This window comes from Copidosoma floridanum, unplaced genomic scaffold (genome assembly GCF_036245765.1).
Source record: "Copidosoma floridanum isolate Cflo_tuat_1 unplaced genomic scaffold, Cflo_Japanese_pri ptg000009l, whole genome shotgun sequence".
Classification (NCBI taxonomy): Eukaryota; Metazoa; Arthropoda; class Insecta; order Hymenoptera; family Encyrtidae; genus Copidosoma; species Copidosoma floridanum.
This window is the reverse complement of record NW_028321886.1, coordinates 7,803,983-7,822,798: the sequence shown is the minus strand read 5'-3', so window position 1 is coordinate 7,822,798 and position 18,816 is coordinate 7,803,983. Positions and strand designations below refer to the sequence as shown.

At 41.5% G+C, this 18,816-nt stretch overlaps 1 protein-coding gene across 5 annotated transcripts in view; it reads left to right on the top strand.

Moving 5' to 3' along the window:
* LOC106645418 (uncharacterized) overlaps positions 1 to 18,816 on the top strand; it is a 35,570-nt gene that overhangs the window by 7,793 nt on the left and 8,961 nt on the right. Inside the window, exon 1 of one of the 5 annotated variants that reach the window (XM_014361272.2) lies at positions 11,461 to 11,687. The exons of the other annotated variants lie outside the window; for them this stretch is intronic. The gene's annotated coding sequence lies outside the window, so the exon portion shown is untranslated. Of the gene's footprint in view, positions 1 to 11,460; positions 11,688 to 18,816 lie in introns of those variants that run through there. 5 annotated transcript variants of the gene reach the window in all.

Here is an 18,816-nt window from a genome sequence, read left to right as displayed (position 1 = left end):
CGTTTTTTTTTTTTTTTTTTTTTTTTGTTTTTTTTTAATTTAATTTCGTGCATATACAGTTCCTAAAATACATTAGAATCTTACCTCGCTGATCAAGGAAATCGGCCGATAACACCGGCAAACCGATCATCGGGGGAACTCGATTATGCGGAGAGTCGATGCCGGAGGAGGAAAACAACCGAGACGTTCACAGTTTGACGCTCGGTTTTGCAAGTCTTGTCTATTTTTAGACGCGTTTTTTTTTTTTTTTTTTTTTTTTTTATCTCCGGCACCCCCAAATTGACTTTGAAATTAAACGTACACACACATCATTTGCTATACCCCCCCAGTTCTACATATACAGGTATAACGCATGTGACGCCAGCTTTTAAAGCTTGACCATCACTCTTTCTTTTATACGTGTGCGCATACAAATACAACCACGTCACTGTGAGACGTTAACCTTCGCTCCCAAAGTTCGCATCTTCCTTTCCTCGGCCGCCCGTCAAACAACTTGTTTGATTTTCGAACGGACGTAAGAGATTCGGGGAAAGAACAAAAAAAAAAACAACAACTACTTTGCACTCTGTCGACGCGTGTACGTGCCATTGGTATTTTTTCATTAGCAAATTGATAAGGACACCCACGTATGTGTTTTGGGCTCGTCTCCTAAGACAGTCGAGAGATTAATACATACGAGTTCCAAATAATCATTGATTGGCCGATCGAGGGCTCACACCGATACCCTCGGGGTCATATTTTATTTACGATCCCGAAGGTATTATTATAATTTTCCGAATTACAAAATCTCGTGAATTATTAATTGAGGTCCCTCCGTACACCATATACATACACCACCGCGACTTTGAAAACGCGTGTGGGTTGGTCCTCGTCTGCGAAACCTCCTCCTGCGTATCTATTTCGGCTTACGTAAAGCTTTTGCATTAGTTACTCAACGAGATGAGGCTCCGCCGGTCGGACAAGTCACCTCTGTGTACTCGTCGGTTTTTTTCTGTTCAGTCGTACTTGATAAAAAAAAAAAAAGAATCAAAAATCCACGCACCGTGTAAGCTATGCATGGAATTTTCACAAGATAACCCTTGATGGCTTTGCCAAAGGGAATCGCAGGGGAAAAAAATCAATGGCCATCCAAAAAACCTTGTACATGTAACATTTACCGATAACGATAATCGGTCGGAGGACATACGCCGACAACGACACGCTCCCTCGTTTTCTCACTTCATCTATTTTATCAATATTTATATATGCTCAGGAGAGATGGTGACCAATTTACTGTTGCAGAGATAAAGTCGCGCGACCTCCGACTATTACGAGATATACGGACGCTCACGTGCGGATGCGGAGGCTCATCTTGCTCGCTCTTGGTTTGCAATTCACGGAGGGTCGGAGGGGGAGGGGGTAACGTGACGCCGCACACATGATATTAGTTTCGAGACTAAAAGAGAAGCGAGACAATTGGAAAAATGGTGGAATACTCTTAAATTAACGACTTTTTTTAAGGATTACAGAGTGGTCTTTTTTTTTTTTTTTTTTTTTTTTTTTTTTTTTATAGTTTATCGTCTTATGAATTTGTTCGGTCGATATTGGGTGTCTCTGCAGGCAGCTTTATTTTCGTGTCCGACCTATATTTCTAATTATATTTTGTTCTTTACGACTCGTACGAGGTTGAGTGAAAAAATATACGCGTTACACGGAAAACTTAATTTAAACGGTGGACGCAAAAAGAAGATGAATTATCTCGGGGGGGATGGTAGGAGGTGCATTAGAGTGCGAACAATTGTTGAAAAGTAACTCGGGTGTTTAATAAAAAATTTGGAAAAAAATGGTATTAAAGGGAGAAATCCTTTCTCGCGATGGCTCTCAACAGTTTTTAAGCAGTATTTTGTTTTACGGTAAGAAAACCGCGTTAATTAAACGAGTGAGTCACAGCAAGTTTTTACCTGTACAATCCTTTTTGAAAGTTTCGAGCATGCATTTTTATGATACTGGCTTGAAAAATATATCCTTTTTTTTATTTCCCTCGTAAGTTTACTGTAAGTGCGTTTTCTCGTTGCAATTAAATCTGGACCACCTGTACTGCACAACCCGTCCATTAATTTCATCGTTTTGCCGTGAAAGTAAAAAAAAAAGAGATAACGATCGTTCTCCGTACTTTATACTTATTACATTTTTAAATTTGCTCTAAATTGTAAGATAATTATGTATTAATGTTGCATATTTAAAAAACCATGCACTTTCAACCGATTGACCTCTGAAAAATAAAAAACCAAAAAAAGGAAAAAAAAACACGTACATAGCTTAAAGCAGAGATTATAAGTATAGTGCATTGCTATCTATTTGATAGTATAAAAAACATGAGTGATACTAAAAAAATTATCAGTAGATTACCAAACAGTGCGTTTGATGCAGTTTGTCCGATTGTGTAGGTAAGTAGGTGCTACAGCATACTTGGGAGTAGTACTATACTATAATCCAGATGACGTACAACTAGCATGTTAAAGTGCAAACTCACTATCAACTGAAAAAAAAAAAAAAAAAAAAACTGACCCAAGTAGTGGCGGATATCGATAAAGCCGATAAAACGTATTCAGACTCGCTCGGGATCTATTTTCGCGCGGGCACGCGAAAAAGACTTTAACGGATGATTTGCAAATCAAGTCGTGCATGGGCATATTCATAAAAATTGGTCGAGCAAACGCGGCTTACATTATTTGCTTAACCGATATATATCCGCGAGCGCGCGTGCAAATGTCACGAGTTGCCATTGAGAATCTCCGCGTACACCCCGCAAAACTTTTGTAATCGATCACAAATAATCGGCCGCTTAGCGCAATTAGAGCACCGCATATTTCTCGGTAGTTTGCTGATCCGTCAGCTCACGTGCGCTCACGTGATGCACCACGACTTGACGTTCCTTTTTTTTTTTTTTTCGCAAACATTTTCCCTCCTCCCGTTTTTTTTCTTTTTTTTTTTGCGCTCTCCTCTTAATCCCCGACTATATTTCAAATTGATGCGATCCAACTCGCTCATCACGTGTATTAATAATCAACAAGTTGCTTACTTACCGGGAGAGTAAATAAATTTCGTGAAATTGTTTGTGTCCACGAGGAAATTCGAGAGCCGGTGGTATGGGTAACGTTGCACTTGAGGGATTGTGGCCTTTTCAGCCGATGCCACGTGCACTTTTGGCTCACAGCCATCCGATACGCATGTAACGACCGAGCGATCAATCGCGCCCACGGCGACAGGGAAAGAGAATTTTTGTCAACTCGTTTTATTTTTTCTTTTTTTACGTCAACTCGGAGTTTCCGGATGACTGAAATCTTTGAATAGCGCGATTTAAATATTTTTTCAGCCATCGAATAATAATTTTTCCAACTTTGTACAAAAGTTTTCCTCGTGCACGAGTATTCAATGGAAAGATGCTCAGTTTCGGGAGAAAACACGAATTGAGGCGAAAAAAAATAAAGAAACAAACACAATATGTACACCGTGTAAATAAACGCGAACGAGAGAAATTGGCTGTTTGCGGAGGCTCGGCTCTGAGGGGGCCACCTGTAGGCACTCGGCATTTTTGTTTGATGTGTTTTGCTTCCTTATGCGATCGGCCACTAATACAGTTTTGCCGTACACGCCTTTTCTTTGGGGAGTGACGTTTACCTTTTTTATTTTGGTATAACGAATTTTTGAAGAAAAAAAACTAACCATTAACGTCACGTTTGTTGCACGAAAAATTTTCGCTTGTAAATAACGTAAAATTAACTCTAGTCACTTTTGCCAATAAGCGAACAAAGTAAAATGCCTGCAGCGTGTGCTGACAAATAAGAATATAATTAGACAATTCACACAACAACGTTGTTTTCTCACCCTCTAAAGGCATCGACAGTCAGAGCTGACGTAAAGAAAGTTTTTTTTTCTTTCGTCTCGTAAAAGTGAGAGAAAAACTCATCACATACATCTGCTATCGGCAACGATCGCATCGATAAGCGACATAACGATAGCGCACTAGAAGAAAACCCCCGAGTATATCGTGAAAGTCATATAAATTAGAGATTATAGTTTGGATAAGCGAATAAAACTCGCACTCGTAGATCCATTCCAGCATCGATTGGGTTTTTTGGCGAAAAGCCAAGCGAAACTTTTTACCTTTTTTTTTTCCACCACCTTGTCCGTCACCAAATGTACTAATCCCTCGAAAGATGTACATTGAGAGATTTTCAGTCGAGGCGCTATGCTCTTCGAAGTAGGTATATCCACGCACAGCCCCTGTGCCTACGCAGATACATGTACAAATGAAATATTTTTCGGAGTAACAACGACTGATTGAAGGAAGTCGTATACGTTACGGTCCCTTATATATTTAGACGTATAATGTATCTACGACAGGAAGGAGGTCTACATTGGTGATAATGGCACTGCGCGTACAAAAAACACTATACACAGTGATTTGAACGGGTGCAGCGGGAAGAGGAGCTAGTAGAGTCTAAATATAGCGTCTTCTTAATTTAGCGCTAATATAAATTTGACGGGTTATTTTTGAAAGGCGCGAGAGTCATCGTCGTCACCGTCGTTTGTCTTGTTGTTCGGGTAATGAGCTAATGCGCTTGTTAATCCGCTGAGCAAACTCGAAGGGGCACGTGGAAAGTGAATGATGTTTACTCGAAAGTAAGAGGAACGTGCAACGATACATTTAAAATAATATACCCCGGACCGGTTTGTGCGTTAAAATTTCATAGAAAACAGAATGGAATTCGCGATGATGGTTTTTTTTTTTTATGTCAATCGCACATGTGTCGCTCAACAACTTGGCTCACTTTACGCGAGGAAGAAAAAAAACCTGATATTGGATTCTCGAATAATGAGCGGGTGATGGAGATTATGGAGAACGAGGGAGGAAAAAATTTTCTTGTTAACACAATTTTCCGACATGTATGCTCGTTGATTGCTGGGAAAGATGCGATTCATCAATCATTGGTTTCGAGCACAAAGATCAAGTCTAAGACTTGATTATTAAAATCAGGCCTTTGCTGCGCGTTATAACCAAGATTATATAAAAAAAAAAAAAAATTAATTATGTCATCGTATGAAGTATACTATGACAAAGAAAATCCCAATCCCACTGCCTGTTCATCGATACGTTGATTTTTTTTTTTTTTTTTTTTCAAGTTCTGCATCTGACAACACTTATTTGAAAAATGTATCACTCTAAATCGTGCAATAAGTAAATTAAAAAAAAAAAAAAAAAAAAAAAGTTAAAAATAGAGACACAATAGGAACTGTGGAATTCGTGATATTTCGACGTTCGTGTAAGTACATCAACGCGGTCGTTTGCAAGTTATTTCCAATTGTTCCATCGAGTCATTCTCGTACGGGTCTCTGACGTGGCTCCAAATTTTAATGCTATGCCCAATGAATTGGCTGACCATTTCAAGTGATGGAAATATTTGGTAAACCTGTTTCACCGATCATTTATAAAAAAAAAAAAAAAAGTAATGTTCCTTGTTGAGTAGTGTACTCAATTATACACGCACAAACACAAGTAATATATCCGAAGCCATTGTCAAAAATCAACTCAAACCCATTGCAGCAGCACTTTGTGAGTATCAACTTCGTCGACTGTGTATAAGCTTCTCCCCCCAGCTTATGCACCCCCCTCGAGCAATTTTGCAATATGTGTACCACAGGAGAGAGAAAGAAAATAAAAGATCGTTATAATATCGTCTCCGGCTGTAACGTATGTATACGTTTAGGAACAATGCCGATTGCTCGTGACGCCTCCATCCACATTGTATGGCGCGCTGTATACCAGTAACGTTATTTATTTCGCACTATGTTCTCTCAAAGTATCGTTTTTCTTTGTTATATATATATATTTTTTATCCACACTCGAATCTGGTTCTAACGCCAAAATCACAAAGCTACTCCAAAACTCGGCCTGCACTACTTTCGTCTATAGAATATGTAATAAAAAAAAAAAAAAAAAAAAATCAATCCGTGGGGGAGTGGATAAACAGAAACCACACGTCACAGAAGACCCGCAAGCGTACCGTGTGGCACGTAGGCTCGGCCGATTAAGCACGCGGATCCCGTCGCTCGGAGCCGCCACGCTATCATATCGTGTACCCCGGCAGCTGACAAAGGAATACACACGATATACGTACGAGCGAGCTTTGCCCCATGGCGCCCGGTACTTGTTTCCGGGTGGAAGGACCTTGGATTACACGCTTCTTTCTTTCAAAACTGTAGTTTTATCTACGCAGTGGCCGTCGACGTATGGATCCTCTTTTTTTTTTTTTTTTTTTTTTTTTTTTTCCGAGGGGGAGTCAACCGCGTGATGGACTTTTCCATTGTTTTCGTGGAAAGCCCGTGGAGTCCGGGTCGTTTGTGGAAGCGGACGGTTCGGATGTCGAGGGTGCCGTGGTATAACCTGCGATGAAACCAGACGCCGACCCAATTTTTTTACGAAAATACGCGAATTAGCCTGAGATTTTTTTTTTCCCCACGGATGATTAATTTTTCGTTGAACAAATGCAAATCGACCAGCTGCGATAATTACTCATTTTGTCTTTGTATGCGACGTGATCGGTATACGTTTCCAGTCCACCCGACGGTACCCAAGTTTGTGCGTCACTCACGCAACACGGAAAGAAAAAAAAAAAAAAAAAAAAAAAACGATAAAGAAGAAATTAATTCTACGCGTCAATCCCGAAATTTGCAGCGAGCGAGGCTTGTTTACGCGACCCGAGTGCTCTTTGGTACGCGTACGCGAATGATGGGCCCAAACGTGTCCCCGGCTGATGACCGGCTCGCGTCACGAGTACCGATGGAAAAAAAAAAAAAAAAGTTTCGGTTCTCAATCGGGTCTTTATGGAGTACCGATCGGCAAATCAGAATATTGGTATTTACAATTTCACTTTTTTAATAATGGAGATAAGTACACGCTACTCCAAAGTATCCGATCTGGAGGTTGACTAACGTGAGTTGGGTATGATTTTTGATTTATTTCCTCGGTGGATTTTTCCGAGCGGTGAACGACCGGAGACGTTTGGACGTTTGTTTTGAGAGTTGGGAGCCGATTTTCTCGGTCGTGTTGTGACAGATTGATTTTACCTCCAACAGAACAACTGTTTAATTGGAATAGAAAATCCGTTAATTTGTCACAACAGCGACACGTGTCGCTTTACAGAAAAGGTGATTAGCCGATGTTTTAACGTTCGAATTTACGAATGTAGCAAAAAATTGGACTAATGGATGTACTAATCGACGCCATTAAATGCTACAATAATCGTAGGTAAAAAAAAAACAGTACCACGAAAATTGACGCAAACGGTGTTTCTTTACGGAAACAGAGTGCCCAGTTGTTGCAGGAAAAAAAAAATAGTTGTCACGCAATAAATTATCACTGGACGCATAATTTTACGTTGTTTGTATAATTTAACAAAAATTCAAGCTTGTTTTCCTCTTTTAACCGACACGCGGAACATGTTCGTCATCAACGTGATTTTTTTTTTTTTTCAACGCTCACTTTAAAATCGACGACCTGTACCTGTTTTTATACGTTAAAAATGCGGATGGTTAACGAGAATTCCGTGAACTCGTGGGTCATCGAATTCAGAACCGATAACGAAAATATATCCAAACTAACGACTCGTGTTTCAAACGTTCCAACAAAAAGTCAGGTTTACCTTTCAAGTTAAAAAAAAAAAAAAAAAAAAAAAAAAAAAATACTATTTCTCCATCCGCAGCGGAACCTTACGGTGATTGTGATCGAAATCGCGTTTCCGAAGGGACAAAAAAATCGAACTGGTGCGTTCGGTTGTCGCGCACACGCTGCGTCATTGCGTGGCAACGGTCAAAGAGAGGCGCTGAGCTAAAACAGCCCGTCCCCGATTGTCCCCGGGTATACAATCGGAAAAATCCGTCCTTCCGTTTGACGAGACCCCATTGGCGCACCATTACAATATGCACCTAATATACAGTAAAAGTAGCAATTGTCGCGATTAGCTACACCTCCTCTGTTTGTCTTTGCATCGTATGCTCATGTCCACTTGGGAAACGCAATACTATATGCATGTAACTCTTGGCGGGTACACGTGTCCGACACGATATCCCCTGTTTTGTCGTCGCCTACGTCGGCAGCGGCTCTCGTTACGCGCATCAATCGGCGGAAGAGCAACGCACACACGTATGATATTATACAAATGACCGGCTCGTTTTTATAATAAATGCATTTATATATTATCGCGCGATACGTCGACTCAAAACACAATGGATCGAATTTAGCGCCATGACGCGTGTTACCCCGGTGCTTGAACTATCGAGTGTCAGCGCTGTGTTTATAAAAAAAAAAAAAAAAAAAAAAATATATCCTTTTCCTCTATATGCGTGTAGTCTATTTTCGAGTATCCACCACATTAGGCATCAAAACGATCAAGTGGACACGCACGTTTTGCCTCCGTCCGAAAATACAAAGTCGACGCATCGCGGAACGAAGGAAGGCGACCATTTGGTCGTGTACGCGCATCATACACACCCACCTACGTGTGAAACAGCAATAACAACAATACAGCACAGTGGGCTCCATTCACAGAAACTCTTTATCCCCGACCTGCCCCGTCACTCTCGTCGGTCGACAAGTGATGCTTTTAAAATTTGACGCTCTGCCAATCGACGCTCTTTCCTCAATGGACCGGACTTACACGTATATGTGCATGCGTACATCGTCTCGGGGGTGGTTTGAAAACTTGTCGGTCAAGCCTCGCGGACGAGTCCTCGCTTTCCCTGCGCTCCCTCGACCTTCGATCCCTCGCTTCTCCCCAAGGCCGCATATATATTTAACGAAATTTTCCCGAGCCGGGGTATTTTCGTTTGGACTGCATCGAAATGCGTGGCGGGCCACTGTTCGACAAATACGCGCTGAAGTTTATACCCCCCCCCCCGTGTGTGTTTACCGCACAATTTTTGGTTAGAGAAACTTTTCCTCGACAAAATCGGCGCTAAACTCGAAACTTCATTACCTTCTTCCTCTTTGCTCTCGAGGGGTGGCGATTGTGTTTATTTGGTTTTCGATCGGAGTCGACTTTGAATCTGTGTACACTTGAGAATGAACCGATACATACGCCAAATCTACAGAGATCGGCAACAAAGAATATAATAGAACAACGAAGCTTAGTGGCGATCAAGCAAAAGTATAGTTGTATATAAAAATGCGCATCGAGGAGCAGTGCAAGGTATATATACATATATATGTATATGCGAGTCCGATGAAAGAATGCTCCTCGATCGGCACACTATTCGATATTCGAATTTGCGTTGGCGCAAACGAGCGTCCAGAATCGCACATATACATGGAAGTTTGTCGCTCTCGTAGCGGGAATAACCCGTGAAAAAGTTATCGAGTCGGTAAACAGTGCGTATACAAGAAATCGGCCGGTCTCGCGGGACAAACACATTTTTTTTCTTTTTTTCCACTGTTTTCCCATGCGAGGAGACTGTACAGTACATGCGTATACTCCACGGAAAAATTCCTAACCGCGTGTAATATGGCTGCGACACCTCAAACGCGCGCTCGAATCGATCGAGTATTAAGTATATCTCTCGGCTTCTTAAATGGAAATCCCCTCGCGTATTTGCCCGAGCGCATAGAGCGCCAGTTCAGCCTCGTCGCTTCTTCGTTTTTCCATTCTTTCTTTGCACGCTATGTATGCTCATTATGGTAGCCGTTGAGGGAAAATTCCGCGCTCGCCGCTCCCCAGCCCACTAGTTTTTTTTTTTTTTTTTTTTTTTTTTTTTTTTTTTTTTTTTTTTCTATTCGCGCGCGAGTCCCCGATGGCTTCCTGTCAAAGTATACATATAAACACGCGCGCGAGGTTACACCTGATGCAAGTTTTTTTTCCCCTGATGCGTGATCTTTTTTTCCTTTCGGTGGGGGAGGGGGCTCTCGGATACGGGAACTACTTGTGATTGATTAACGGCCGAAGGAAATGTACCAAGTGAGAATCGGATTGTGCTACATTGATTTCCATCGGTGAATGAGCGCGAGTGTATATTATACACACGGCCTCTGAATGTATAATGTAAGCGTAACGCGTGTCCGCGCATGTATATATATATATATATATGGACATTGGGACTATTGGCGGGTGTGTGTTACGCAAACTTTTGAACTTGAGATTATGCGTTTGCTGTGTGTCTTGGCTATCCGTCCAATGAGCCGCGAGCAGGTGTGGAAGGTGGACTTTGATCGAAATATCACCGCAAAGATCAAAGTGTACGATAAAGAAATTGTTTGGGAAGGCGTTGACGAAAAACAACGAAGCTTTCGCTTTTTCAATAAAAATTAATTTAAAATTAATAACTTCCGAACAAAAGGGGCCGATTCAAAGGCAATTAACACTCGTTAACAATTTTTTTGCTTTTTATGCGACGCGTGGACACATTATGTACGATCGACATCAATAATTATGTTAAAAAATTAACTAGCTGGCATTCCTACGATACGATAAAAAAAAAAAAATTGAACTTTGTTGCGGGTAACGATATCCAAAATGGGGTTTTTTTCGTTTGGTCAGTACTTTGTTGCTTAACTTGAGGTATAAGAGAGACAAAAAAAAAGCACGAAACTTATCAACCGCGTTGTTTTCAGTGAAAACAAAACAAACAAACAAACCATCCCGAAAATACTCATCACAGTTACTTATCAATTTCGACTTGAGAGAAAAAAAGAGCATCTCTAGCATGGATGGCTCTTGTTTTTTACCAACAAACGTGAGATAGCGTTTTTTATTCCAAAACGATAACGATCGGTATAAGTAACCGAGCGCTCCAAAAAACATTGATCGAGCGTCAGGTGCGCCTGTGGACCTGATATTAAGTATGCATGAAAATTTTATTCAAATTAATATTAAAAACAAAACGATGTACAAAGTGAATCCCCCCCGGCGAAAATCCCCCGATACGGACGTGACGCAGCTGTCTCCTCCCCCGTAAACCATCGCCGTATAGATGGGGGAAACTCGAGAATCTCCTCCCGCATTATAATACAAGAAGTGCTCTATCTCTGCCAGCCGCGTATATGTATATATACTTGTATAGTTGTCTCTCGGGAGATCGAAGAAGAAGAAGAGGGCGAGGATGAGCTCTGGCGTGTGCGAGAAGGAGAGTCGGCTGCGGGCGGTTTTATTGCATCGATGCCGCCACCACTTGCTTCCCACCACTATATAGGGGTACACACAAATACACCTCCGCTCGGTCGTGCCTACGTGTGCGTGGTATCGTATAGCGTCACACCGGCGACTAACACGGACTTTGGCGGCGGCGACGAGGAGAGAGAGGCTTGGGTCGTTGCACGGCTGGCTGGTCGGCGTTGGCTCTGCGGGCGATTACTGCGTGCGCGAGCGAGTACCGCGACGGTCGTGCTCTCAGTTTGTCCGGCTGTGCGGTGTACGTTTTTTTTTTTTTTTTTCCTCCTCTTTTCAAGAGAAAGAGAGATATATATATATACTTACTTTGACGCGACAGTTTCTCACGCTCGCGTATACGGCGAGGGAGTTTTTTGTTTGTTTGTTTGTCTGTCAAATTGTGCTGTTTGATGGTGCGAGGCTGCTTGAATCGGGCGAGCCGTGGAAAGCTTCGACTCGAGGTTTAGCAGTTTCACAGCGTCTCTCGCTTGGTGAACGGGATAAGCTGTAAGTATAGTATTTTCATTCGGCACAGCTCGGGGTCCCTTTAAATGAATCAGAAAAATAATAGTTTGATTGAACAACCCACGCCGAAGCGGGTATAACGAGGTTGTTGGACGGCGAGTTGTGCGTTTTTTGGGAAACGCGCCAGTGGGCCTGTCGAAGCGGTGGGAATTTTTCAAAGAGAGATCGTATCTAATCATCCGAGTTCGGACGGGTCGGGCGAGTGAAATCCGAGATTTTGTCGTTATTCGTTTTTTTTTTTTTTTTTTTCCAACTTGTTTTACAATTAGGTGGTTTCGTCGTTTCGAGTATTTTTGGTGTACCCACTTGGGCACTTTCTTTGATTGTGTTTACCGTGTAAACAAATGGAGATCCACGGTTTTACGTAATTGCACAAAAGTATAAAATCGCGTTCGATTTAAAACTTTCTCCGTCGAGGAGACAGTTTCGGACGACAAATCCGGTACATTTGAAATTCTAATGCTAAAAGAAAAAATAAAATGGATTCGATTTGATTTACTTTCGTGTAAAGCACAGGTGTCTCCACTTTTGTCGTTTCTAAATTTGTATCCGACTCCAATGTGGTTTCTCGGTTACTTGGACGCCAAAACTCGTTGAGCTTATACAAACGAAAGTTTCAAAGCTTGTAAAACAACGGTTGACGAGTATGAAATTAAAAATCTCTAGAACACGCCAAGCGTCGCCGAATCAGGAAATTATGCAAATCAACGAATAACATTATCCAAAGTCTATTACATTTTTCCACCTCCAACCCACTCAAGCGCCCACGTTTCTTCCTCTCAATCGCAAAATTGTCAAAGCCGAAGCTCGACCGAGTGAACCGGTAAAATCCGCGCATGAAATGAAATTAAACTGAGCGATCGGCACTCGGTAACGGGTCAAACGTACAACTGCATACCGGCGACCTTCGACCGCGGCAGTTCTACGACGCGCTCGTGTGTTTCTCGGCGCGAAAGAGCTTTTCCGAGCCGAAAATCCTTCGGGCGGCCAAGCCAAGCTCGGAAATTAATCGGCCGGCTCACCCATTGGGATGCATCGGTGAGACCAAAAAACAGTCGAGTCACCGAAAAAAGCGGCCTGGAGCAGGGGATGCATGTCGAAACAAAACAATAATATTTAGATGATCGGTATGTCGGTTACTCGCAAAAACACGCGTGCCCTCGTATCGCTTCCTTGTCACACCGATTTCGCGATCTTACGAAACCACTCGATCGAAAAGGCAATCAATCATCGCTACACTATATCATCACCCAAGCACTATCACAGCCCAAGTGTGTATGATGTATATATAGACCGCATGTGCAAACACAAGCAAAACTAATAATTTCCGAGCCGAGGGAATCGTAATTCATATTCGCGTCGAGCAGCTGATGCGAGTGACTCTGGAGCCCAAGTTCAAACATCGGGAGGCGCGCCACTTTTTTTTACAATCGTATACGTTACGTACTTACTCTCGTATCTGTCTTTTTTTTTTTTTTTTTCGTATCTTTTAATCGCTCGCTCCGATTGTGCCTAATCATTATACAGGCGCCATCGGGACCCGAGTTCGGGGCGTCAATATCACGTTACGTGTGGATAATTCCAACTGCGACGGGGACAATACCTACTACGGTATATGTTATACGTACTATTGAATGATAATCACAAATAGCTCGGATCCTCCCACGTAGAACCGTATACGTTTAAGAAACATTTAAACAACGTTAAATTATGTCGAGCCAAAATTTGAACATAAAAAATAAATAGGTATAATAAAAGTTTGAAAAAAAGAACGAAATTGGAAGCCAAACGTCTTAGCCACTTGGATGGAGGGGATGAGATATCTGATGTACAATTTACATATATATAAGGTACAAGTGCCATGTTGTGTAATCTTATTTATTCAAAACTTAATTGATATCATTTACTTACTAAATATTATTAATGAAATCTAATATGGCAGTTAACTTAACGGTAAAGTAGTACTGAATTTAAAATCCCATTTTTCAGAGAAAGTATTATTTGTGAATGATACAAATGTTTGCAAATGATGATAAATTATTTTGTCATCCTCACAAAATATTTGTATTTCTTTGATTCATCTGTAAATAAGAAAAACACAAAAATACACGGCAGTTGTACGTTTTATAGACGAAGTTTGTATAGCTACCTCAGATTTTCGAGACCCGATATCAACGGGTTGACTTTTTTTTTTTTTTTTTTTAATTTTTATTATTACTTAGTAGGCATTTTTCATTAATTATTTCACCGCTGTAATAATAAAAAAAACTTTTTTTCATCAATAGTTAATTAAAGTTAGATACGTTTCGGAAACGCTTCGGACACTTCCAGAGACACTTGATCAAATCCCTCAAATCTATATATTCACTATTTGCGGATAAAAAAAAAACAGAATTGTCATTAAAACGTTTCAGAAAGATACAACACTATGTAGACTACTATACCAATCTACAAATGTCAAGGAGACGTATAACTTCGTGCTTGATAAAAAAATTGCATCACCCAAACGAGAAAAAATCGAAAATATACTTATTATAAATATACTATCTATCGTCATTGGCGTATACCTCTTCTGAGGGAATATATATATATAGGATCGTACGTGGTGATGCGCGTTTCGCATCGCAATGATCCCGTTACACCGACTATACGAGAATGTGTCACCTCATTCCCTACGGATCGGCTATATCTATATAACGTACAGCGTTGGCGCCTCGCGATACACACCCGTTGCAGCTGTCGATGATGATACTTATTAAGATGATTATTGGGAAAAATCGTAAGTCCCGCGCGTGTTTGCAAAAAACTAACATCTCCCTCGTACTCGTAGATCGTCAGTGCTTTGATTCATGTAAAGTATGAAGGAACAACAGGTATCTTGGGACTAGCGATACTCGGACGCGAAAAGTTCAGTTACCCAAACGAGACAGTATACACAGAAAAACGTGCCGGACTCGTACATCGGTATATTTTTTTACGCAACAAGAGCAATTGAAACCTAAGATGTTCGGCGAAATTTTCCACAATTACGAAACACTTGAAATCGCCGCGCCTGGTATTGAAATCCACGAGTGAAAAAAAAAAAAAAAAACTAGCGTAACGCGATTACCGATATCGCTCTTGTCGAAGAAAAAAAAAAAAAGGTCACTACAGTTTTTCGCTCCGTTTCGATAGAGCAGCTCATATGTTTGATAATGAAATATCGAGTCGAGCGCAAAGAGCGAGGTGTACCTATATATACACGATCATCCTTGACATCGGCCGTGTAGCGCTACTTTCGTTATCGCCACGAACTTTACGGTCTCGCTATTTTTTCTCCCCTGCTATGTATGCAACTATCTTCCCGCGAGAAAAAGAGGGCAACGACTCTCCGATTTGACTCTCCTTTTACACATGCTTTTTTTAGTTTTCCTGATATTTCTTTTTTTTTTTTTTTTTTTTTTTCCTGCTGCGCACTGATCGATGCTTTTTATATGTTGCCTCACAACTACGTAGGGATAACCGTTTGGCGTCGCAAAATTTTCCCTTTTAAGCAAAATATATCAAACAGTACTATTGTTTTACCAACATTTTGTAAAAATAGAATTAAAACTCAATATTAACAATATTACTTAGACATAATATCAAATAATCACTCATATAATATACGTCGAGTTAAAACGATTAAAGACATGTGTATATGACAACTAGTGACTGATAGGAAATAAAGACCGGAAACTATACGTAAACGAATCGATGAGTTGATAAAACTAGTAATCTCAACTCGCAACCCCTTCGAACGTCAAAGATTTCCCTCGATAGCTTGGATGTAAGAAAAAAAAAAAAGTATAAACACCATCCCAATTGATTTACCGATCCCAATACCACTCCCTCACCTCGAGCCCTTGGCCTCCAAACATATTTTATGCAGTGAGGGTATATAGGAGCAAAATTAAATTCACAGGTGTACTTTTTTCTTTTCCCCTCGCAAACAACATCTTCTTCGTACAGCCAGGAAAATCACCTCGATCCTTCTGCTCTATATTTCACTCTCTTTGAAAAATAAAAGCAAGAGGAGCGAAACGAGGGAACAGCCACGCGTACACCTTGATAGACAGAGCACACAGAGGATATTGCGTTATACTGTATACCATCACGCGTATATACAACATTATATCCTTGCCCCCGTTACACTTCCTCTGCTACCCCTTTCTTTTTTTTTTTTTTTTTTTTTTTTTTTTTTTATCGTGCCGCAGCAACGACGCGTGTTGTGTGTAATTTTAGGCGTATAACACAACAGACACACCTCACGGCAAGTGTCCCGGGGGTATACTCTTTTTTACCATCTCGATCCCTCCAAACGCACCGACACACAAAAGGAAAAGCAGAGCAAAGAAATCAGAGAGAGAGAGGCTGGAAGAAAAGAGGGACACCCGCGGCTTACGTGCACTGCGGCTGGCCGCGATTATTTTTAAAAAGGTGACCTCAGAGCTTTTCGCGCCGGCTGACCCACTCGGGTGGAAGCAAAACTGATGGAAGAAGAAAAAAGAAAAAAAAGAATGCACGCGTACAAGTGCAAACGATTCGAGCTCCTTTCATTTTTTTCCCCGACTCGTTTTTTTTTTTTTTTTTTTTTTAGCTATATATTGACAAACCCATTGTTACGGAAGGGCAGGAAGTCGCAGAAAAGGAGACGAAGCAAAGTATACAGTATAGGCATCGCGGGTTCAAAAGGCGCGCGCCACCCGAAAAGCTCGCCAGGGTAAATACGCGGGAGGTGATATTAATGGGCATAACAATACGAGACGTGTACCACACCCGTAAACGGCGAGTACATTAGAGGTCGTTTTCCGTGAATCTATGTGTGCTCAACGTCATGCGTGTATATATATATATATATATATATATATATATATATATATACACACCAGTTACGGCATACACCGAGCTTGCAATTTAAATTTGGTTGGAAAAATAATTCGCGCTCTCTCCCTCGTTAAAACAAACAAAATGCACTACTTTGGACGCGTGTATGTTTGTCGTAAGATGGGAAGAGAGGTAGCCCTGGTTTTCGGGAAATAAAACGAGCGTGGATATTATGTAGTCGCGGAAATTGATTGTCGGGCACAAATAAAGGAATATGTACCTCGATGGCTGTTTTTTTTTTTTTTTTTTTTTATTACAGAGAGTAGGTGTAGCTCGTAGTATATACCGTATAGCCTATTTTTACGCTCGAGCCTATACCAACGAATGGAGCCTGTGTATATTTTTATACGTCTTATCGATTCTCCGTGTGTGTGTGTATACATGTGAATGCGTGGGTGACCGTCGAAAAATCGATTGTCCGAAATAATTCGAAACAACTCATTCGGCTCGGTTTTTGCATTATTTTTACACCGCGCGGCGTTACCGATCACCGGGAGACAAGTGCAAGGTGACAGCCCCGCGAGAATCGCGCCCACGCGCTCGTTGTTGAAAAAACAACCAATCACCGAATTCGTCCAACGAAAATACACGCGCGCGAACGGGTTACAACAATATAACGTTGCATATGGTAACCCGAGGCCGGCGCTCTTCCGTTTCGGGTGCGTGTCGCTTCGTATTCGATGCCGGACCAAGTTGCAGAAACGGTGCCTTTGCAAAGCCAAATTTTTTTCTTTTTTTTTTTTCCCCTCCGACCGTATATTAATATCACGGGAGTATATATATACGCAGAGTCGTCGCGCAGTCTGCCGCGCTAACCGGAGCTTCCGATGTATACCTCGCCGTTTCTTTACCTCTTTTCCACGAGTGCCGTCGGTGTGATTCAATTTTTTTTTGGGGGGGTGAAAAAAACACATTTAACGCGCATCATTGGATTCGGTCGTCTGGGAATTCGGCGAGCAAACAAACGTGCACTTATTCATACAAGGATCGATCGGTACATAACATGTACGTACAGTTTATCGAATCGTACAGGAAAATCTCGAGCTGCGCTAACTGGGATATTTATCGCTTCGTGTACGTATATATACACGTATTGTATGCGTTGCGTGAAATTTTTACGCGTTGCGCAATCGTTTGTTTCGCCAAACGCGAGTGGACTATTTTTAAATTGTTTTACATACACGTATACGCATGTACAGTTGATGCTCTTACCAAACCAAAGCTCATATACGTCGATCATACATCGGTGTGTAGCAGGTGTAATCGAAATACTTCCGCGGCACTGGAAGATTTGCATTATCTTTCGTTATTTATATCTTTCATTGGGCTTTGGATGCGTGGATATATTCCACTGAAACGCCGAAACATCAGTGCCTCGAGTACACGCGCATATATAGACTCGCGTGTATCGTATTTTTTCAGTCGGTGTGCGTATCGACTCTAGCTCGATCTGTCCGTGGCACACATGTGATCGGCTCTAGTTATCATCCCTCGCCTTCGTGGTTAAAAACACTTATCGCGTATGTGTCTAGGTATGCTTATCTCTCCGAGAGTCAGCCTTTCCCCACTCGACGTTTCCTTCGAGCGCGTTTTTTTTTTTTTTTTTTTTTTTTTTTCATTGGTTGTCTTTTCTCTCGCATTTTTTGATTATCCGTTTTATCACGGTCGACGCGTGTGATTTACGATCTCACGTGTCGATACCATCAGCGGACATCGATCACCAGGTACGATTTTCTCTACTCTGCATTTGCGAGCGCCGGCTACGACCCTCTTATCGCCTATCGATTCATATACCGATTACGCCAAGTCTAAGAATCCGTCGATCATTTTTTTTTTTTTTTTTGTTCACATTCACCCAACTGATTAACCTTCGGTGTGTGCAAAATAGCGCATCGCGGGATTTATTCGGGAATCCCGAGTTTCCTTATCACAAGCACATTTGTATATACGCGTGTTACCGATTTCTCATCCTCGTTTTTTTTTTTCCCCTCGCCTGAATCACGCTCGGAGAGAACCTTGAGACGCACTAACGCGTGCACTGCGCCCGATTTTTTTTTTCTTGTTCTTAATATCCATTATACGTAGATGTAAACACTCGCGAATTTGCACGGGATGACGCACACCCGGTGTTTTTCGCTCGCGACGAGCCAATAAAACACGAGAGATTGGAGAAAGAAGACAAAAAAAAAAAAAGGGTGGGGGGAAC